Source organism: Panthera leo, chromosome A3 (genome assembly GCF_018350215.1).
Source record: "Panthera leo isolate Ple1 chromosome A3, P.leo_Ple1_pat1.1, whole genome shotgun sequence".
NCBI lineage: Eukaryota > Metazoa > Chordata > Mammalia > Carnivora > Felidae > Panthera > Panthera leo.
The window spans coordinates 20,951,890-20,971,376 of record NC_056681.1 but is presented as its reverse complement, the minus strand read 5'-3'; the positions used below and the strand labels follow the sequence as shown (position 1 = coordinate 20,971,376).

Genomic DNA, 19,487 nt, shown 5'->3' with positions numbered 1-19,487 from the left:
GTTAAGACCAAGCATCTGAGCATGAGAGACAATCACCCAGAATCCCACGGGGAGGGAGGGAGAGGGAGAGAAGAACCATTGGCTCAGTTGTGATCATGTGACTTTTGGCATCAGGTACTACTTGTATTGCAAGACATCGATTGTTTAATCAAGTTAAAATTTATTAGAAATGTTGGCCCATCTGGAAGAACACTCGTAGAACGAGTTACTCGCAGACCAAGGTTTTTACTGTTTGCCTTTTTATTATTGAGTTGTAAGAGCTCCTTACATATTCTAGATACAAGACCTTATCAGATTGCAAATCTTTCCTCCCATCTGGTGAGCTATTGTATTAGTTTGCTAGGGCTGCTGTGACAAAATGCCACATTCTGGGTGGCTTAAATAACAGAAGTTTCTTTCTCACAGCTCTGGATGCTAGAGGTCCAAGATCAAGGTGTTTGCAGATTTGGTTTCTCCCAAGGTTTCTCTCCTTGGCTTGTAGGTAGCCATCCGTTCCCTGTCTATGTCTTCACAAGGTCTCCGCTCTGTGTGTGCATCCCAGATGTCCTTTTCTCCATTTATAAGGACACTAGTCATACTGGATTCAGGCCCTATCCTAAGGGCCTCAGTTTGACTTAATCACGTCTTTATTTTTTATTTTATTTTATTTTATTTTTTTAAATTTTTTCAACGTTTTTTATTTATTTTTGGGACAGAGAGACAGAGCATGAACGGGGGAGGGTCAGAGAGAGAGGGAGACACAGAATCGGAAACAGGCTCCAGGCTCCGAGCCATCAGCCCAGAGCCTGACGCGGGGCTCAAACTCACGGACCGCGAGATCGTGACCTGGCTGAAGTCGGACGCTTAACCGACTGCGCCACCCAGGCGCCCCTTAATCACGTCTTTAAAGGCTTGTTTCCAAATACAGTTAATTCTGAGGTACTGGGGGTTGGGACTTAGACATGTGAATTTTTGCGGGGACACAATTCAGCCCATAACAGTTACTTTCTCTTCACTTTCTTGATGGTGTCCCAAATTAAAAAAAAAAATTTATGTTTTTATTTATTTTTGAGAGAGAGAGAGAGAGACAGAGCGTGAACAGGGGAGGGGCAGAGAGAGAGAGGGAAACACAGAATCTGAAGCAGACTCCGGGCTCTGAGCTTTCAGCACAGAGCCCGACGCGGGGCTCGAACTCATGAGTTGTGAGATCGTGACCTGAGCCGAGCTGGACGCTCAACGAACTGAGCCACCCAGGTAGGTACCTTGATGATGTCCCAACTTTTGAAGCACAAACTTTTTTTTTGATAGGACCTGACTTCTCTGTTTTTTTTTTTCTTTGTTGCTTGTGCTTTAGGTGCCACATCTAAGAAGCCATTACTTAATCGATGGTCACAGTTTATGCCTATATTTTCTGATGAGTGTTTTGCACCTTTAGCTCTTACGTGTCAGTCTGGTCTGTTTTGAGTTAATTTCTGTACACGGTGTGAGGTAGGGGTCCAGCCTCATTCTTCTGCACAAGGAAATCCATTTGTCCCAGCGTGACATCCAGTTGTGCACGAAAAGATTTGTTGAAAAGATTATCGGTTCCTCATTACATTGCGCTGTCACTCCTGTTGAAAATTAATTGGTCGTAGGTGGAAGGGTTTATATTTGGACTCTCAGTTTTATCCCATTGTCTGCATATCTGTCCTCGTACCCATACTTCACTGCCTCGATTACTGTAGCTGTGTTTTGAAATCAGGAAGCGTGAGTGCACCGGAACTTTTGGCATCAGATACGGTGAAAGGTGTGAATGAACAATACAACATGGGGATTTGGGCCCATCCTCAGGGCTTCATGTCAGGAACATAGGCTCCAAGTTCAATACCTGCCTTAGATGGATTCCTGCCCTCTGAGCTCACAGCTGGAGCCCGGGTTGGGGGGGGGGGGGTGGGGGGGGTGGGGTGGTGAATGAGGGAGGGGGCTTTCAGAGGACTTGAGGGGCCCCAGGGCCTGGAACAAGCCCAGCCCTGAGTTTTTCACCTTCCCCAAGGAAGGTTACCGAGTTGCCTTAGCAAACAGGAAATCCCTAAACTCGGGTTCTACCGGCCACCGCAAAAGGACATTGCTAGTGTGATGGCCAAGAGGAATTCTTCCTTCAAACTGGATTGCTGGGGCGTGAAAAACTGCGCATCACCCCAAAACTCCCCAAACTTAAACCTTGTCTGCACCATCACTGACTGGCCCTGGGCTGCCTGGGGCTCTAAGCTGAGGCGGAGAAAGCTCAGGAAACAAGGCCCTTTGTGGACAAGAGAATGCTATTGTTCTAAAGCCAGTGTTCAGGGAGTGTGGATTCCAGAGAATGTTTTGGTATGGGTTTTTTCCCTTTGTTAACTTTCTCTTCTCTTCCTGGGGGGTGGGGTGGGGAGTAGGGCCCTCTCAACAGCGACGCAAAAATAGTTAGATCCTGTAAAAAAAAAAAAAAAAAAAGAAAAAAAAAAAAAGATGGTGTTCAGAGTGCTGAGGCCTTCAGCCCCGGAAAGAGGCTCGAATTCGATGATCGAAACCACCTCGGTGTGTTTTGCTTTTCGTTTTTTCATTTTTACCACTAGATCTCCGGAGGGCAGCCCCTTTCTGGATGCTGCACACCTCAGACAGTGACAGACGTCAGCGAAGGTGCGACCACTTCCTTCCTCCTTCCTTAGCCTCCTTTCTTTACAGAAAGAGGAAATGATGACAGTCCATGTCTCAGGCCACAACCCCCAAGCTCCCACCGATCTCTCCTCACCCCCCACCCCCGCCCCGTCTGGGGAACCTGCCCCCACAAACCTGTCCCCAGGGCAAGGCCTAGTTGGGCTTCTTGAGGTCCCGGAAAGGCTTCAGACTCAGGCTGCGCAGGCCTTTGAGGTAGGAGACCTGGGTTTCTGGCACTGGTACTGATACTGATTCTGTATGACCTCGGGCAGGTTACTGCTCCCCTCTGGGCTTCATGATGCCCTTCCACGAAATGGGAGCAGGAATGCAGTCCTGGGCTTCCCCCTTTCCGCGTTTGGTGATGGTGAGGAGAGGGCGTGAAAGGGGGGAAGACTGTAAGGACGACTGTTCCGAAGCCTGGCAACGTCCATGGCCCTCGATTTCCGCTGCTCAGTGGAGGGGCCAGCACCCCCAGGGTGCCGGGACCCTTCTGCGAGCTCCTAGGACGGCGGGAGGAGCAGGGTGAGCGTGCCCACCCACTTCCCGGGAGCTCAGGCCCCGCCTAGGGGGAGGAGCCGAGGGGCGGCGCGGAGGCTGGCGGCCGGGCTCAGCCAGCTTCTGTCGCCGCACCGGCAGCTGCGGCTCGGGGACCGACTGACAGAGCCAGGGCCGGAGCCGCTCGGGGCCGGGCTAGGGAGAGCGGGTGAGTTCCCCGGCGACGCCGCCCCTCCCTGGCTGGAGCCGGCGGGGATGAGGATCGCGGCGGGGAGGTGGTCCCAGCCGCGGAAGGTCTGGTTGGGGGTGTGTGGGGCGCGTGGGCCAAGGGCCAGCGGCTGGAGGTAATTGGGGGAGGGGGCGCTGGAACGGCGGGTGCGGGGAGCGCAGGCCGGGGCGTCGGGCTGGGGTGGGGGCGTTCTCCGGGTCTGGCGCGCCTACGACGAGGCTGGGGTAGGGGGCGCATCGGCAGGCTGTTGGCCGGGGCCACCGGGGCCCGCTCTTGGGGCAGCCTGTGGGATTTCGGCTGCTTCTGCCGGGGGTCGCGGTGCCGCGAAGCGGGAGCCACAACCAGCATCAAACGGCCGGGGCGCCCAGCCTCGGGGCCCGCCGTGGGGGCGCCGCCCCCTCGCGTGGCGGCGCCAGATCCCCGCAGGGAGCGCTTCTGCCCGGGCGGGAAAGGTCCCCAGGGCGGGCGCCCCCGCGTGCGGACCCGCCCCGCCGCTGGCTCCAGCTGACAGCGCCCGCCGGCCCCGGGAGACCCCGCGCGCTTCTTCCCCGCGGGAGGTGCTCCCGGCCTCTCCAAAGGGCCGCCGTGCGCGGGCTGCCGGGTCCCCGCGCCAGGAGCGCGCCTCTCCTCCCGAGTCCCGCGCCCCGACTCCGGCCCGAGGAGCGCCCCCGAGAGCCTGGGATGGGCAGAACCCGTGCAACCCGCCCCAAAGAGGTCGCGCGGAGGGGTCTGCCCAAGGTCACCCGGAGCGCCCAGGCTGAGCTGCCCAGACCGCCCGAGTGGAACGCAGGGAGGGGGAGGCGCCCGCTGCCAGCCTCCTTTCCCTGATGCAGACTCCCTCCCTCCCTCCTCCTCCCCCAGTCTGGAGCCGGCTCCTCGGGAGCCGCTGTTGATGCAGCTCCCAGCCCCGAGCGGATGATTGAGCCGAGGCGAGCTTTGAATCCGGTGTTCCCGGGAGGGCCGCGCTCAAAGCCTGGGACCCGGGACTCCCGGGCACTCGGGAGCGGGGAGAGAGGTGGCTGCATAAGCGCTTCTCAGAACCGAAAGCCGAGCTGCTTGCGCGCCCATGTGATTGGATTCCACATAATGGGCCCCTGTTCTCGCTGTCAGAAGCGCTCACCAGCTCCCCGCGGCCGCGGGCACCAGGTGCCGCCTCTGAATCGCCCTCTGTGGAGGACCCAGGGCCCCGAGGTACCAGGCTCCCTTTCCCGCAGGGCTGTCTCTGGAAGGGGCCTGTCATTAGCCGCCTGAGCCCACGGGGTACTTTCCTGAGTGCCCTGCCATTTCCTGCGGCTGGTGAACCAGCGAGGGGAAAAACCCTCCATCTGGGAGGCTTCCCCCTAGGTTGGTAATAAAGCTTCTTAGCTCAGCCAGTGACTGGCGCTGGGCTGGAAGGCAAGGCACTTGGCCTCCAGGAGCCTCAGTTGCCTCTAAGACAATGGGGCTAATACTCAGGCCGTGGGCAGGGGTGGCGAGGGGACCCACGTGAAGTGCTTGGTGCAGTGGAGCGGGTCGGGAGGAATGCTCTTAGGTAAATACTGGCGCCCTTCCTAGTGGTTTTGAGTGGGGTGTGTCTCCTTTAGGCAGGAGCAGCCCGTGGAGTCCTGGAGGGTGGTTCTGCGGGGGCCGGGGGAGTTTCCACATCTTCCCCCAGCTTGGTCACAAAGCTCCAGCCTGCAGGCGGCTTGTGGGCCCTGGTGAGCGAGTCCTTTCAGCTCGCCGCCTGCTCACAGAGCCATCCCACACAGATTTCCCCGGCCCCTTCTCTCCCCCCCTGCCAGCAAGATGCTGGAGACAAGATGTCACCCAGGCCACTCTGGACGTTCGACTTTGAACCCTCTGGTCAACTGGAGCGTACCCAACAGTGTCGCCCACCCTGAAACCTTCCTGACCCGTTTCCTGGTCCCAGCCTCTGCAGTGGCTCCTTCAGGAAGACCAGTTGACCCTCCCTGTCCCTCTGTCAACCTCCTCCCACTGGGACATTCACCTGCACATTCTCTGGTTAGCGTGCAGAGGCTCCTTGCCTCCTGGAAGGACACGAGGGCAAGGCCAACAACGTATGCTCAGACTTCATTCCGGTCACTGGTGCTGGAGAGAAGGTTAAATCCTAATCTAGCTGCTAAAGTCTGTTTGGGAGCCTGAGGGACAGGGGGAAGGGGATGCTGACTCAGGAAGGTGGGATTTTCCCCAAGGCCAGAACCTTTCGGCAGAGCCCATTTGGACTGTTGGAAACTAGGGCCTCAGTTTCTTTTCAAAACCAGCCCCATCCCCAGAGGGACCTTTCTCTGGCCAACAGAGGTTGCAGCTAGCCTGGTTTTACAGATGGCGGAAGGCACCTTCCTGGATTCCTGTGCCGTACTTGGACCCTCAAGAACCCCACCCAACCTTGCTGCCTTCCCCCAACTAGCTGCCCCAGCCTGTACCCTGCCTGCACCTCGGACTTGAACCATTTGGCGTATAGTGGGTCCCACAGGGCATTCTGCCAGCAGAGACCAGGACAAACCTTCTTTAGCCCGAGCACATCTTAGAGGCTGGGCTCAGGGAGGGCTTGGACCAGCCTGCCTCCTGCAGAAAGCTACAAAGTTTGCAGACCACGAGCACCAGGCAGGTTTAGTTCAAATGATAGCTCGATACTTAAAGGCTGTGTGATGACAGGTAAATTACTGCTCTCTCTGAGTCCTGGTTTTCTCATCTGTAACATGGGAGCCAATAGCACTGCCTACTTCGTGGGGTTGTGAGGATTCTGTGAGATAATAATGCACAGAAAGTGTTTAGTGCAGCACCTGGTGTGGGCAGGAATGCAGGAAATGGTTATCGTCACCATCACCACCATTTCCTCCTCTGCCTTGGGCTGTCAAAGGTCCCACCACCTCCAGTCTGGGGGAGTCAGACCACTTCTGCCTCTAGCTCTCAGGACAGGGAAAGCCTCTTGGCTGGGGAGGCCTGACTCCTGGGAACTGGAGTCCAGCCTGGGCCTGTCCCCAGGAAGTCTGTGAGTTAGCCTCTCACATCTGGCTGCCATTTTCCAGGATTTGTGGGTTCATTCGATAGATGTTTACTCCATTGTAAGACCTTGTGCTTAGCGAGGGATTTCAAGATGAATCAAGCAGCAATCAGGGCTCCCCTCTGCGGGGGAGAGGCAGGCCTGGAAACAGATAGCGAGGACACCGTGGGATAACAGCTTCACTGGTGAGAAGGGGAGGGGAGAGCCGAGGGGCGGGTGGACAGGTGGCCGGGGCTAACCAACCCAGGTTTCCCTCCTGAAGCTGCCACCTTGCTGCTGGCTGGTGATGGGCAGATGCCTGGGTAAGAAACTCAGCGCAGGGCCTTTTAGATATTAATCAGAGCTTTGCACATGTTAGTTGCTATTATTACTAGTCTGTGATGACCGATGACAGGTGGGCAAGCTGCTGTGGGAGCGCGTCGCGGGCCTTCAGAGACAGTTTTCCAGGTGGCGGGTACTAGAGGGGCGGGCAGGCTGAGCAGAGGGAGCGGCTTGCGCAACAGCACAGGGGCTTGAAAGCGCTTGGTGTCTCTGAGAGCAGTGGGCAGAGGCCGAGGCTGGAGTGCCATCACCATAGGGCGTGACGGACGCTGGGGCGGCAGGCGAGGCCAGGGAGGTGGGCAGAGGCCATCCTTCCGAGGGGTCCCAAATGATTAAACACTCGCTGACCCGAAGCAGGCACCCTGCGGCCTGTGGAGGGCTGTCCGGTTGCACACCCAAGAAAGTCTAGGATTAACTTCTGCACGGGAGGGAGGGCTGGCCCCGGGCTCATCTGCCAGTATGTTAGCTGTCCCTTCCTCTTCCTTCTACTAGGAAAGCACGGAGATCCCCTCCTTCCCGAGATGCTTTTCCTACTTCTTCATCTGTTTCTCTCTTCCTGGGACTCAGTAGCTCATTTGAAGGAAGGGGATGTACGTGGAGGAAGTGCCGTGATCTGGCTCCTTATTGATTATAACATTGTACCAGGTGCCGGTACACTTCCTGGAGGCTGGTCACTGTCCAAGGTCTTTGCTTGCATTGCCATGGAATGCTCATACCGACTGACTTGAAGTGGATGCATTTATCCCTGTTGTACAGAAGGGGACACTGAGGCACCAAGGGTGAGGCGATTCGCTAAGGGGTCTGGGGCTCCTAAGTGGCAGGAACTCATGTCGGGGGTCTCCAAAGCTTCCACGTGCTGTCCCGTACCACTTCACTCATGCTCCTTGTAAATCGCTAAATGTTTCACTCATGCAGAACGTCTGGTTTCTTCCACTGTGCACCCTTGGATGCTGGGCAGTAGGCACCTTGAAGATGGGTCACGGTGGGGAGTTCTCTGGCTGCCTGGACACTGCTGCATTCTCTCCCTGCCCTGATTTTTGGGGAGGCCCCGTGGGCAGGCATTTGGCAAAGGGGAGGAGGTTTCTTGGATGTCTCGGAATTCAGGGCCGCATCCCTTGGCCCGTAGGGTCCCACAAATGTGCCTTGAGGCAGGCAGTTTGTAACCTCATTGATGTGGCAGGTGGTGATTGAGTTCTACCGGGACCCGCTAGGAAGGAATGAGTCTTTTAGGACGGCTGGTCAGTGCAGCGCGCGCGCGCATCACGTGACCTTACCTGTTTTCAGAAGGCAAAGGCTCAAATTTCCTTTTCCATAGGAGGCGGAGTTTAGGGCTGGGGTTCAAATCCAGGTTCTGCCTTCCACTGGCTTTGGGGCCTTGGGCAATTTCTTCGCTTCCTTGAGCCTCAATTTCTCCACCTGGAAATACAGATCATATATACTATATACATAATATGTATAATTCGGAGTTGTAATAAAGACTTGTAATCATACAGAGAAAACCTGGCTTCCACGTCGTAGGTGACATCGATATAATATCCACAACATTGACCTCTGCGGTACTTATCGTAGTTGTGATCATATGGTTATTTGTGGTCATTACTTTTTGAGTCTGTCTTACTCGCTAGACCAGTGGTTCTCAGCTGGTAACAGTTCGGCCCCCAGGAGTCCTTTGGGAATGTCTGGAGACATTTTTGGCTGTCACAACTGGGGAGGTGCGGGGTAGGGGGGGGTGCTACTGGCGTCTAGCGGGTACAGGCCAGGGATGCTGCTGAATTTCTTGCATCACACAGGACAGCCTTTCATAGCAAAGAGTTACCCAAATGTCAATAGTGCCGAGGCTGAGGAAAGTTGCACTGGGCTATGAGCCTCATAAGGTCAGTGACTGTGTCTAATTCATTCAGCTCTGTGTCCCCGGTTGCCCAGCATGGAGCCCCGGTACATGGGAGACAATCAATATGCATTAAAAGGATGAATGAGGACTTGGAAGGCCTTGTGTCCCCTGGAGTCCCAGAGGTTTGGCTTGTAGGACATTTTGAATGGGCAGGAGAGATTTAGATGAAACTGAATGATAAATGGCCAGTTGGTGATGCAGGCCAAGGAAATTCAGACCAAGCTATTTTCCTTCGCCAGCAGGTGCTGGGGGGCCCAACTGATCTGAACCATTGCTGCAGTCACCAGTGCATTTTGGTCACGTGCCCGTAGGACTCACCTTTATCTGGACGAGCCGGCCGGGGCAGGCGAACTAGGTGCCGACAAGGAACGCCCTGTCAGCGGGGCCCTTGGGATTTGCCAAGCTGGGCCACAGCTGCTGTTGCCTTCCTGTTTTTTCCCTTTCTGGTGGAATGAAGGAAACCCACTGAATGGCTATTTTTCCACTGACATTTACAGCAATGTGATAGGCTTTGGATTAATGAGGTCAAGCTCCAGTGTGAAATCTGCCTGATAACTTGAAGCTGGGCCAACAGGAAGACACGGCTTGTTTTCTTTGGGCTATTTGATGTCTTTGGATGGCTTTGGCCAGGGAAGCAGGGGTCACAACTCCGTACAAAAGAAGGGAATGTTTTTACGCCCCAGAATTCCAGAGGCTGGTGTTGTTGTCTCTTTTTCAATTCATTGGGAAGGCTTATTTTAAATTTTTTAAAATGTTTTTATTTATTTTTGAGACAGAGAGAGACAGAGCATGAGCAGGGGAGGGGCAGAGAGAGAGGGAGACACAGAATCCGAAGCAGGCTCCAGGCTCTGAGCTGTCAGCACAGAGCCTGATGCCGGGCCCGAACTCACGGACCATGAGATCATGACCCAAGCTGAAGTCAGACGCTTAACCGACTGAACCACCCAGGTGCCCCGGGAAGGCTTATTTTAATGCCGACTTAGAAATAAGTAACTCATTTAAGCAGAGGTTCACTGTGAGCCCTAGGCTGGCTGCCGAGCATGGATCTGGGCTATGCAAAGCTGTTTTTCTGGGGCTGTCTGGGAGTCCAAAGGAAAAGATCGGCCCCAGAGGGTGCTTGGACAGGTTAGAGGTGCGCACGAGTTAGAACTTATTCTGATGGGGGACGCCTTCTTGGACAATGTGCCTCAAACTTGCTCATGAGTCATCTGGGGGTTCCTGTAAAACGCACAACCTAATTTAGTAGGTCTGGGTCCTGAGTGTCTGCATTTCTAACAGGTTCCCAAGGGGGAGTCATTCTGCTGGTTTGTGAGCTGTACTTTGAGTGGCAAGGGTCTGGGGAAGCCCACGTCTCCAGGGGAAGGGTCTCTGGTGTCACTCACGCAAACACAACAGCACTCAGCTCGTCACTCCTGTTGGCCCAGCCATCTGCTCTGCCGGCTGGCTTGCAGGGGCACATGTTTCTTGCTCCCCCTCTCCGTGTGTCCAGACCTGGGACCAAACATGAAAACGAGGCCGCTTGCTCCCAAGGGCAGGAACAGGTGGGGACGTCTGGTGCTTCCAGAGATGTGTGTCCAGAGACATGCCGTTCCCACGTCACTGATCACCTGGGGCTTGTTGAACATACAGATCCTCAGGCCCTGCTTAGCCCAACCCGCCTGTATCAGAACAGGCCCTGGGAATCTGTGTTTGTAAAAAGTGGGCCAGGAGATTCTGATCCACAGCCAGGCTGGCAGAGGGGAAGCCGGGAGGAAAGAATGGCTACATGTGGAAGTGAATCGCTCAGCAGGCGTGATATGTGAGGTTGTGGACTTGTGCACTGCCCGATGGCACAGGGAGGGGGCAGAAACCTCGTCTGCCCCACTTGCTAAGCTCTGCACCCTGCAGGGTTGCATCTGCCTGGAAGGAAGGACACCTTTTTCTTAATCGTAATAATAATCGTCAACATCTGGTACGTATCACGAGGCAAGCACTGTTTATTTAACCCCTTTAGTCTCATCCTCGCAAACTGTAGAGGGGGCATTACGGCGACCTTGATTTTACTGCTGAGGAAAGCGAGGCACAGAGAGGTCCAATGACTTACGTCAGGTCACATGGCCATTAAGTGCGGGAGTCAGGATTTGAATTCAGGACGTCTGGCTTCAGTGTGCTGGCACTTAAATCATTATGTTCTCTGGCGTTTCTCTGGGTAAAAACGCCGTTGCGCTTCGGGGCTGTCCCGACTCCGAGGAAGTTCCTTTTTCTATTTCTTTCCCAGATAGGGGAAAGGCTAGCAGTGGCCTTGGCCGTCCCTGGAGTCAGACCTGGGTTTGATCCCCGCCTCTAGCACTTACTGTAATCTTGAGCAAATTACTTGCTTAACTCCGCTGAGCCTCAATTCCCCGCATGTAAAATAGGGACAATAATAGAATAGGCTGGCATGATTAACCATTTTGCTCCATGCAGAGGATGTACTCAATAGTATCTGCAATTTTGATTACATCAGCATCCGTCACGTCTGCCCTGGGAGCATCCCTTCAGAACAGAGGGGATAGGTGTGCAGAGTCCTGGGTCATTTATGTCCCTGGGGCCTGAGCTCACCCAGATTACTTATTTACGTCTATTACTTACTTAGGCATCCCTAGCCTTTACTTCTTGGCACTGGTCAGAGGCCCCATGTACATTCCAGCTTGGTGAGTTCTCAGAATTTCTTGGCTCCCAGACTGATTCAGAGTCTCAATCAGAACTGGCTTTATTTTCTGTCATCCAAGAGCAACTAAAGGCACGCATTCCCATATTTATTTCCTTCAGGGCTCTTGGCCCTTCTCAGTGTCTGTCCCTGTCTCCAGGTTCCTTTCTGGAACTCTGTAGACATCATTGGCACCTCATGAACTGGACAGAGAGCGAATGTTGCTTTATAGACATTGCCTATTGCCTTATAAAGAAATAAGGAAGATTTTCTCCAAAATTTCATTAGTTATCTTCTTTCTTTTTTAAATGTTTTTATTTATTTTTGAGACAGAGAGAGACAGAGCATGAGCAGGGGAGGGGCAGAGAGAGAGGGAGACACAGAATCTGAAGCAGGCTCCAGGCTCCGAGCTGTCAGCACAGAGCCCAACGTGGGGCTCGAACTCACGGACCACGAGATCATGACCTGAGCCGAAATCGGACGCTTAACCGACTGAGCCACCCAGGCGCCCCAGTTATCTTCTTTTTTTTTTTTTAATTTTTTTTTTTAACGTTTTTATTTTATTTTTGAGACAGAGAGAGAGCATGAACGGGGGAGGGGCAGAGAGAGAGGGAGACACAGAACCGGAAAGCAGGCTCCAGGCTCTGAGCCATCAGCCCAGAGCCTGACGCGGGGCTCGAACTCACAGACCATGAGATCGTGACCTGAGCTGAAGTCGGAGGCTTAACCGACTGAGCCACCCAGGCGCCCCCCCAGTTATCTTCTTTTACATATAAAGCCAAGCTTTTGTTTTCTTATTGCGGCATTTTATCCTGTTTAGTTATAAAAAGAATACAAAATCATTGTTAACATCCGAATAGTACAGAAATATGGAAAACAGAAAGTGAAATGTCCCCAACCATCATCTCCAGCCACTCATTTCTTTTCCCCAGAAGAAATCCCTGGATGTTTTTGAAACTTTCCATAAATGTCTTATATACATACATACAAACCCCTATTCATTTATGTGTCTGTCCTTTTTTCTTAACACACCTCTGCAGCATGCTTCTGAAACTCCCCCTTTCAGCTCATTTATCTTAGCACATGTCAACATACCTCTGTCTCTAGGGCTATGTGGTACTCCAGGAATAAGCATTTATCGTAATGGATTTTCTAGTTCCTTTTGACAGTGAAGGTTGTTTCCAGTTTTTCTCCTACTAGAGCTGTGAAGTCACAGCATCCTTGCCGGTGCAGCATATCTCTTTGTACCCTGGCGCGATGTGATCCCTGTGGAAATTTCCCCGCAGTTTGAACTATGATGGGCATCATCAAACTCTCCTCCCAAGAGGCCAGATCACTTTCTATCCCCTCAGCAGTGTGTGCGGATGCCTCTTCCCCACCCTCTTCCCGCAACTATGGTTTTGCCAGTCCAATAGGAATAAACTGGAAAGAATGTTTCAGGGGCCACGTTGATTCTGGTTTTATAACCTTTTAGACTCTGCCTACATAAGCGTTGTTAAATATTCAAGAACTACATTTTACCTGGCCTTAAGCTTGGGATTAGAGATCTGAAATTAAACGAAGCCAGTTTCTGCCCTCAGGTTGATCCCTGTCTTCTGGAGGAAGCAGACACGTGGAAAGATAAAAACCAAGCAGTGTGGTCCAAGCGTGCCAGAGGAATGCGTAAACGAAGCTAACTTTTGCTCGATAAACTCTATCTGCATGAACATCACAGATGAACTTGTAAAATACAGAATACACCCTGTCCTGAGGGCAAAAGGGGTACTTGAAATCCTCAGAAGAAAACGACTTGATTGGAAGCAGAAAAATCCTGCAGCTTACCCCTAGTGGGGGCAGCAGAAGAGGCAGGCAGCTAGGAACGTGGGGAGATAGGAAATTTTCAGAGAGTCGTTTTGGTGGTTTCCAGGTTTGCTCATGGAAACCCATCAGTCCGAAGGAGGTGGTGCAGAATCCCCACTGAGTCTGTAGCACTCATTACCGATCACTCACGCCCGGGCAAACGTGCACATTAGTCCAGAAAGAGTGAGAGCAAAGGAGCAGAAAGCTGGATCCGAATACCCACGACGCTGGCCCTCGCAGAGGCTGGCCGTGGGTGGCAGGAATGGGCGGTTTCCCCAGGGGTTAGGAGGAGACGAACTCCGGACGGTACCCACCGTGGGGCAGATGCACAGAAAGGGTATTCAGTGAATGGGAGGACATCAGAGATGCCTCTGTTTTGTAAGTGGGCCTCCTACTTGAAAAGAACAGAACCATTTAGAAAGGGGTATGATCACCTAGTCTGCCCATCTGTAGACTATGGGGAGCCAGGCCATAGCTGTACATTTGCTTGGGGCCACGGTCCCAATGTCTCTTCATTCACTTGGGATGATTTAAGTATGACACAAGGTGGGGAGCAGTTGAGAATATCTGAAACCACACTGTGGGGATGAACATAAGCATCATTTTACAGCAAATCACCTAAGCGGGGGCACACAGAGCCCATGAAGCTAGGGGCAATCTTATCCCACCCTTCTGTGGCAGGGGCCCCGGGAGGGGTGTCCTGAGTCGACTCCTCAGTGTTCCCCCATTCCCCCCATCAGCCAGATCTATTTTGTCTGGTTTGATTCTCCAGCGCTGGTTCCAAACCAGGATAACTCCTTGTGACGCATGGATGGAATAATCTCTGAATTTTCAGTCTCTCGGTCTCCTGATTTCCTGTCCACTGTCGTCCCAATGGAACACCTACTGCCTGCTGGGGTGGCTGTGTGGTGGGACATAAAGGGGAATGATATGTATCCCTTGTCTTTGGAGGGCATCTCGTCCAAGGGAAGAGGCAGATCTGAAACTAACAATTACTACAGAGGGTTGAGCGCCACAGGGGAGATGTGGTCACGTGCCTTGGAACTGGAGAGGAGGAGAATGAAACCCATTTGGCACAGGGCAGATAAAGAACAATCCAGAGGGAAGAAAAGGAGCATTGAGACAATACTGTGTAAAGGAGACAAAGCGGGTGTTGAGCTTGGTGCCTGGAAAGCACTTCAGGGATGATGGATATGATCCCAGTGCTTGTAGCCGCTCTCAGAGAATGGGGAGTCTGCCAGGTGGAGGGACAGAAGGGTGATGCCACCCTGTGGGACAGAATGAAGGAAGGTGAGGAGGGGGGTGTGGTGTAGTGAAAATTGTGCGGGCCGTGGAGCGGAGAAACCCGAGTCTGTGTTCAGATCCTAGTTCTGCCCCTTTCGAAGTGTGGCTTGGGCCATTCAAGAGTAGCCTCCATTTCCCAATTTGTCCGTTGGGGACAATCATGTCTGTCTTTCAAGGCTGGCTGTGTGGATTGCAGTGAATCCGTGTGTGGCAGAGTCTCGAGACAGCAGAGTCTCGGCCCCTGGGGGCTACCATTGCTGAGGTATGAGGCCATCGGTCTGGTTCTGTGTAGCTGGAAAATTAAGCGTTAGCAGGTTGGGGCTGGGGAGGGAGGTTGGGCTGGCCAGAGATAAAGCTAAAATGCCCAGGCCAGACACCAGATGGGCTGTGAGACTGAGGTGTCTACCCATGACTCTGGAGGCCATGGGGAGCCATGAAATGCTTCCTTACGAGGGAAGCGCTGTGGCATCAGACTTAGTTTCAGAATGACCACTCTGCCAGTGGTGTCTGTGGTGGGCCAGAGGTAAGGGAACCACTTTGGGAGATGCTGCCTTCCCCGATCCTGTCTCGGCAACCCACAGCTCACATTAGCCTGGTGAAAGTTCTGGTGAGTTCTACAGTCAGGCACTTCCTGGAGAGACAGTCTAGAGTAGCGGTTCAGAGCATGGGCTTTGGTGTCAAGGCCAATGTGGATGTGGATCCTAGCCCTGTTGCTTTCCTGGCTGTGTAAACTTGGCAATCTCTTAACCCCCCTGAGCTGTGCTCAACCCTTCTATAAAAGGAGGGCTCACAGTACCTTCCTCATTGGCTTGTTGTGATGATTACTTTTTTTTAAGTAGGCCCCATGCCCAGCGTGGGGCTTGAACTCACTACCCTGATATCAAGACCTGAGCTGAGACCAAGAGCCGGAAGCTCAACCGACGGAACCACCTGGGCACCCCTTGTTGTGCTAATTGAACGAGACAGTGGGGACGAAGCAAGAAAGCTAGCTCTAGGAGTTCACTAAGTGCCCAATAAAAGCTGATCATCAGAATTTTTAAAATCACATCTTTGACCATGAAACCCCCGTTCCCCACGTGACACCTATTAACCATCTCTGGAGCTGCTGGTGTTACGACAGAAAACATCTTGCTTTAGACTTTTCTGGAGAAGCAGCAGCACTGTTTGCTCCGAGAAGTAGTAAGGAGGGTTGCCAAGTTCTAACACAGTGGTTCTTGGATGTACATTAGCCCAACTGGGGAGCTTTTCGAAATGGCAATGCCTGGCTGCACCCGAGACCAATTAAACCAGAATCTCTCGAGGTGGGCCCCACACACATCAGTATTTTTTTTTTTTTTTTTAGTTTTAATGATTTATTAAGGTAAAACAAATATAGGAAAGTACACAACCCTGAAGTGAATGAATTGTTCACTGGCTGCAGATGCCCAGATCCTGCTCAAAAACCAGAATCTCACCAGTATTCCTGCAGCCCCTTTTAGGTCCCTTTCCAGAAGCTCCTCCACCCCAAAACCGCTATGCCGATCAATTGCCTGCTGCTGAATTTCACCTAAATGGAATCGTATAGCATGCGCCGTTGTGTGTGTTTGGCTTATTTTGGTTAACGCCGTGAGAATCTTCCGTACTGACGGGTGTAATTGCGGAGGTTACACTAGGTGTAAGTCCTAGTGTGACTGAGCCATTCTTCTCTAGACTACTGAGGGTGGGCATTTTGGATAGTTTACATACCTTAGGACAATCACAAGCCGCGCTATTGACATTCTTCTACGTGCCTTTTGGGGAACGTATGTAGAAATTTCTGTTTGGGTATACTTCTAGGAATGAAACTGCTGGATTAAAACTGCTGAGCGGTTTTTAAAAGTGGTGGTACCAAATTATATTCCCAGTGTATAAGAAGTCTTGCCAAGAGCTGCTATTTTCTGTCTTAAAAATTTTTTTGGCCGTGCTCGTGGATGTATAGTAGTCTTGCTCTGCAGTCTTAATGTTAAGTTCCTAGCATCTCCAGGTGATTCCAATGTGGAGCCGAGTTTGAGAACTTCTTTCTTCACAGGATTTGAAAAAGCAGGGAGCGCCTGGGAGCCTCAGTTGGTTACACGTCCGACTCTTGGTTTCAGCTCAGGTGATCATGATCTCACGGTTCGTGAGTTTGGGCCCCACATTGGGCTCCACAATGACAGTGCAGAGCCTGCTTGGGATTCTTTCCCTCCCTCTCTCTCTCTCTGCCCTTTGCCCGCTCACATGCTCTCTCTCTGTCTCTCTGTCTCTCAAAATAAACAGAGAAAAAGGAAAACACCTGTTAATACGACAGGATGAAGAAGGGCCTCCCCGCCGACTCCCTCTGATGTCTGTACGCAGAGTTTTTTACAGACCCACTGACTGTAATCAGCCACTGGACCATGCTTTTGCTGTGGAAGGAGACTGCGGAGGTCTGACAGCCTGCCCCTCATTCCTGTGTGTGCTTTTTGTCGGGCACATGGTGCCGTCAGGAATGATCTGGAAGCTGGAAAGAGGCCACAGTGGGACTTTACTCTCTTTTCCTACTTGAAGACCTGACAGAGAAGGAAAGGAGCTGAGAAGGGGCTGGTGGTCTCAACAGATGTTGTCAGATGACCGATCTGGTCTCTGGGACCAGGGTTTAAGATTCTGTGTTGTGTTTTTGCCCCTCAAAGCTTGCCCAATACCTGGCACTTGGAAGGTACTCAAAAAAGGGTCACTGAACTCAGTATGAGAGAGAACTTCGTGACTGTCCTTAGTGGAAAGCACGAGGCAGGATGCCGAGGAAGGCGTTGGTGGGGGTTTAGCTGATCTCATGAAGAGTTTGGGTCTTCTTCTTTGCTGTGTCGATAGTTTCTATTTGCTCATTTGTGTTCTTTTACACCCTCGAGCAAAGTTACAGGTAGCTGCTTTAAATCCTTATCTGTTGACTTCCAACATCTGGGGCATCTTGGGGTAGATCTCCGTTGATTGCCTTTCCTCTTGACTTTGGGCCACGTTTTCCTGTTTGTTTTTAATTTTTTTTTTCTAGTAATTTTGGATGACATTCTGAACCATTGTGAGCGAGACTTGAAGAGACCGTTGATTTTATTATGTTCCCCAGAACGGTAATGATTTCCTTCGTTTGTTTTATCAGGCAGTTAACTTGACCAAACTCAAACTCTGAACTCAGTTTCCCCTGTGTGGACAACAGCTGGAATCTTTTGTTCTGTTCCTTTGGTCTTAGCTGAGCTGCTTGGAACCTCCCCCCATACATGCGTCATTCAGAGAAACCTGGGTGGAATTTATACTCAGAATTCGGGGCTACTGTCCTGTGGCTATTTTCTGAGACCTGTCTCCTCACTTTCCAGGTGTAGTCACTTGAATTCTGCCCTCTAATTGCTCAGACAATAAGAGCAAAGGTCTCCATCCACGTTGTAGCCACCATGAACGTTAACTGGGTTCTGTCCTTGGGGAAAACCCTATAAAAACACGGAAGTCACCATTTCCTTCTTATGGGTGTTGATTCCCCTCTATTTTCTGTATGCTTGTAATTGAACAAACCGAGTGCCTTCTGATAGGTGTGTGTGTGTGTGTGTGTGCGCACGTGCGCGTGTGTGGTTTATAATAATTATATGTGAGAGGCTACTCTGCCATTACCTAAAGCAGAACCTTTCTGATCAATAGTTTGGTTCATTCAGGGACTCTCAGAGCCCCCTTATTTTACTGCCTAGCACATAGTAGATGGCAATATAAATACTTATTGATTTATTGAGTAAATGCATGAGGTCTTAAGTTAAAAAACAAAAAATGAAAGTGAATCAGGGGAGAAAAACTGCCAGAAGAAAATCCTGAAACCAGCTCCCCCCGGGTGACACCAGGTACAAGATAGGGAGGGTTTTTGGTAATTTGCTGGGGGAAATGTTGAGTGCAGGGTTGTGATTAGGGCCCCAGACGTCTGAGGATAGACCGAAGTGGCTCACGAAGTGAACCTGTGTTTTCATCGCGAGGAGACAAATTCAGCTGTGACAGTAACATCACTTTCAGGGCATCGCGTCTGTGGCTTACTGAGAACTGACCGTGTTCGGTGGAAATACAGCTGGTCAGAGGGGAAGCAGAGGTCTGCCTGGAGTGCTGCACGCTCCAGAGGAGCCAAGGGGAGAGAATCAGAAGGGAGGCTGGCTGGCGATCAAAGAGCGGAGGAAGGAAAGTAATGAAAGGCAGTCCAATGCGGCTTGTTCCTCGCCGCGTGCTGACCTGGGAGGTCACAGACCCAGGACAGAGGGACTTCAAAGGCTACCTAATGCGCAGAAGTGTCATTTAGCGAAACCCCGGGCATCTGGAAACTTCCTGGCTAACTCTACTGAATTTCATCTGGTGGAGAGGAGAGGAGAGGGGAGGAGAGGGGAGGAGAGGGGAGGAGAGGGGAGGAGAGGAGACAGGACAGTTGCTGGTGGGAATTTGGCTCAGGAGCTGTTGGGGGAAGTAAAAATGAGAAAGTGCTCACCAAGAAAGGGAAGGCTGGGCCCACAGGGGTTTAGGAAGGCAGGTTTTATGAAACTTAGGGTGAGTTTACAGTTGACCCTGGAACAGCACAGGTTTGAACTGCATGGGTCTACATATCCGTGGATTTTTTTTCGATACAGTACAGTCCCAGAAGTGTATTTTCTCTTATGAATTTCTTTCTTTTTTTAACCTTTATTCATTTTTGAGAGAGAGAGAAAGAGAGAGAGAGAGAGAGAGCATGAGCAGGGGAGGGGCAGAGAGAGAGGGAGACACAGAATCTGAAGCAGGCTCCAGGCTCTGAGCTGTCAGCACAGAGCCTGACGTGGGGCTTGAACTCACAAACCGAGGGACCATGACCTGAGCCAAAGTCGGATGCCTAACCAACTGAGCCATTCAGGTGCCCCTCTTATGAGTTTCTTAATAACATTTTCTTCTCTCTAGCTTACTTTATTGCAAGGATACGGAATATAGTACATATAACATACAAAGATGCGTTAATCCATTGTTTTTGTTATATTATGTTAGCAGTAAGGCTTCTGGTCAACAGTGGGCTATTATTTTTTCTTTTCAAGCAGGGAAGATATTAAAATTACCTAACCATCATGGCACAGGCATAGACCAGTCAGAA

The 19,487-nt window shown here is 51.8% G+C and overlaps 1 protein-coding gene across 1 annotated transcript in view; it reads left to right on the top strand.

Annotated features, from left to right (window-relative positions):
* Window positions 1–3,281: 3,281 nt before the first annotated feature.
* PPP1R16B (protein phosphatase 1 regulatory subunit 16B) overlaps window positions 3,282–19,487 on the top strand; it is a 99,474-nt gene continuing 83,268 nt past the window's right edge. The window contains exon 1 of the mRNA XM_042930977.1: window positions 3,282–3,355. The gene's annotated coding sequence lies outside the window, so the exon portion shown is untranslated. The remainder of the gene's footprint in view (window positions 3,356–19,487) is intronic.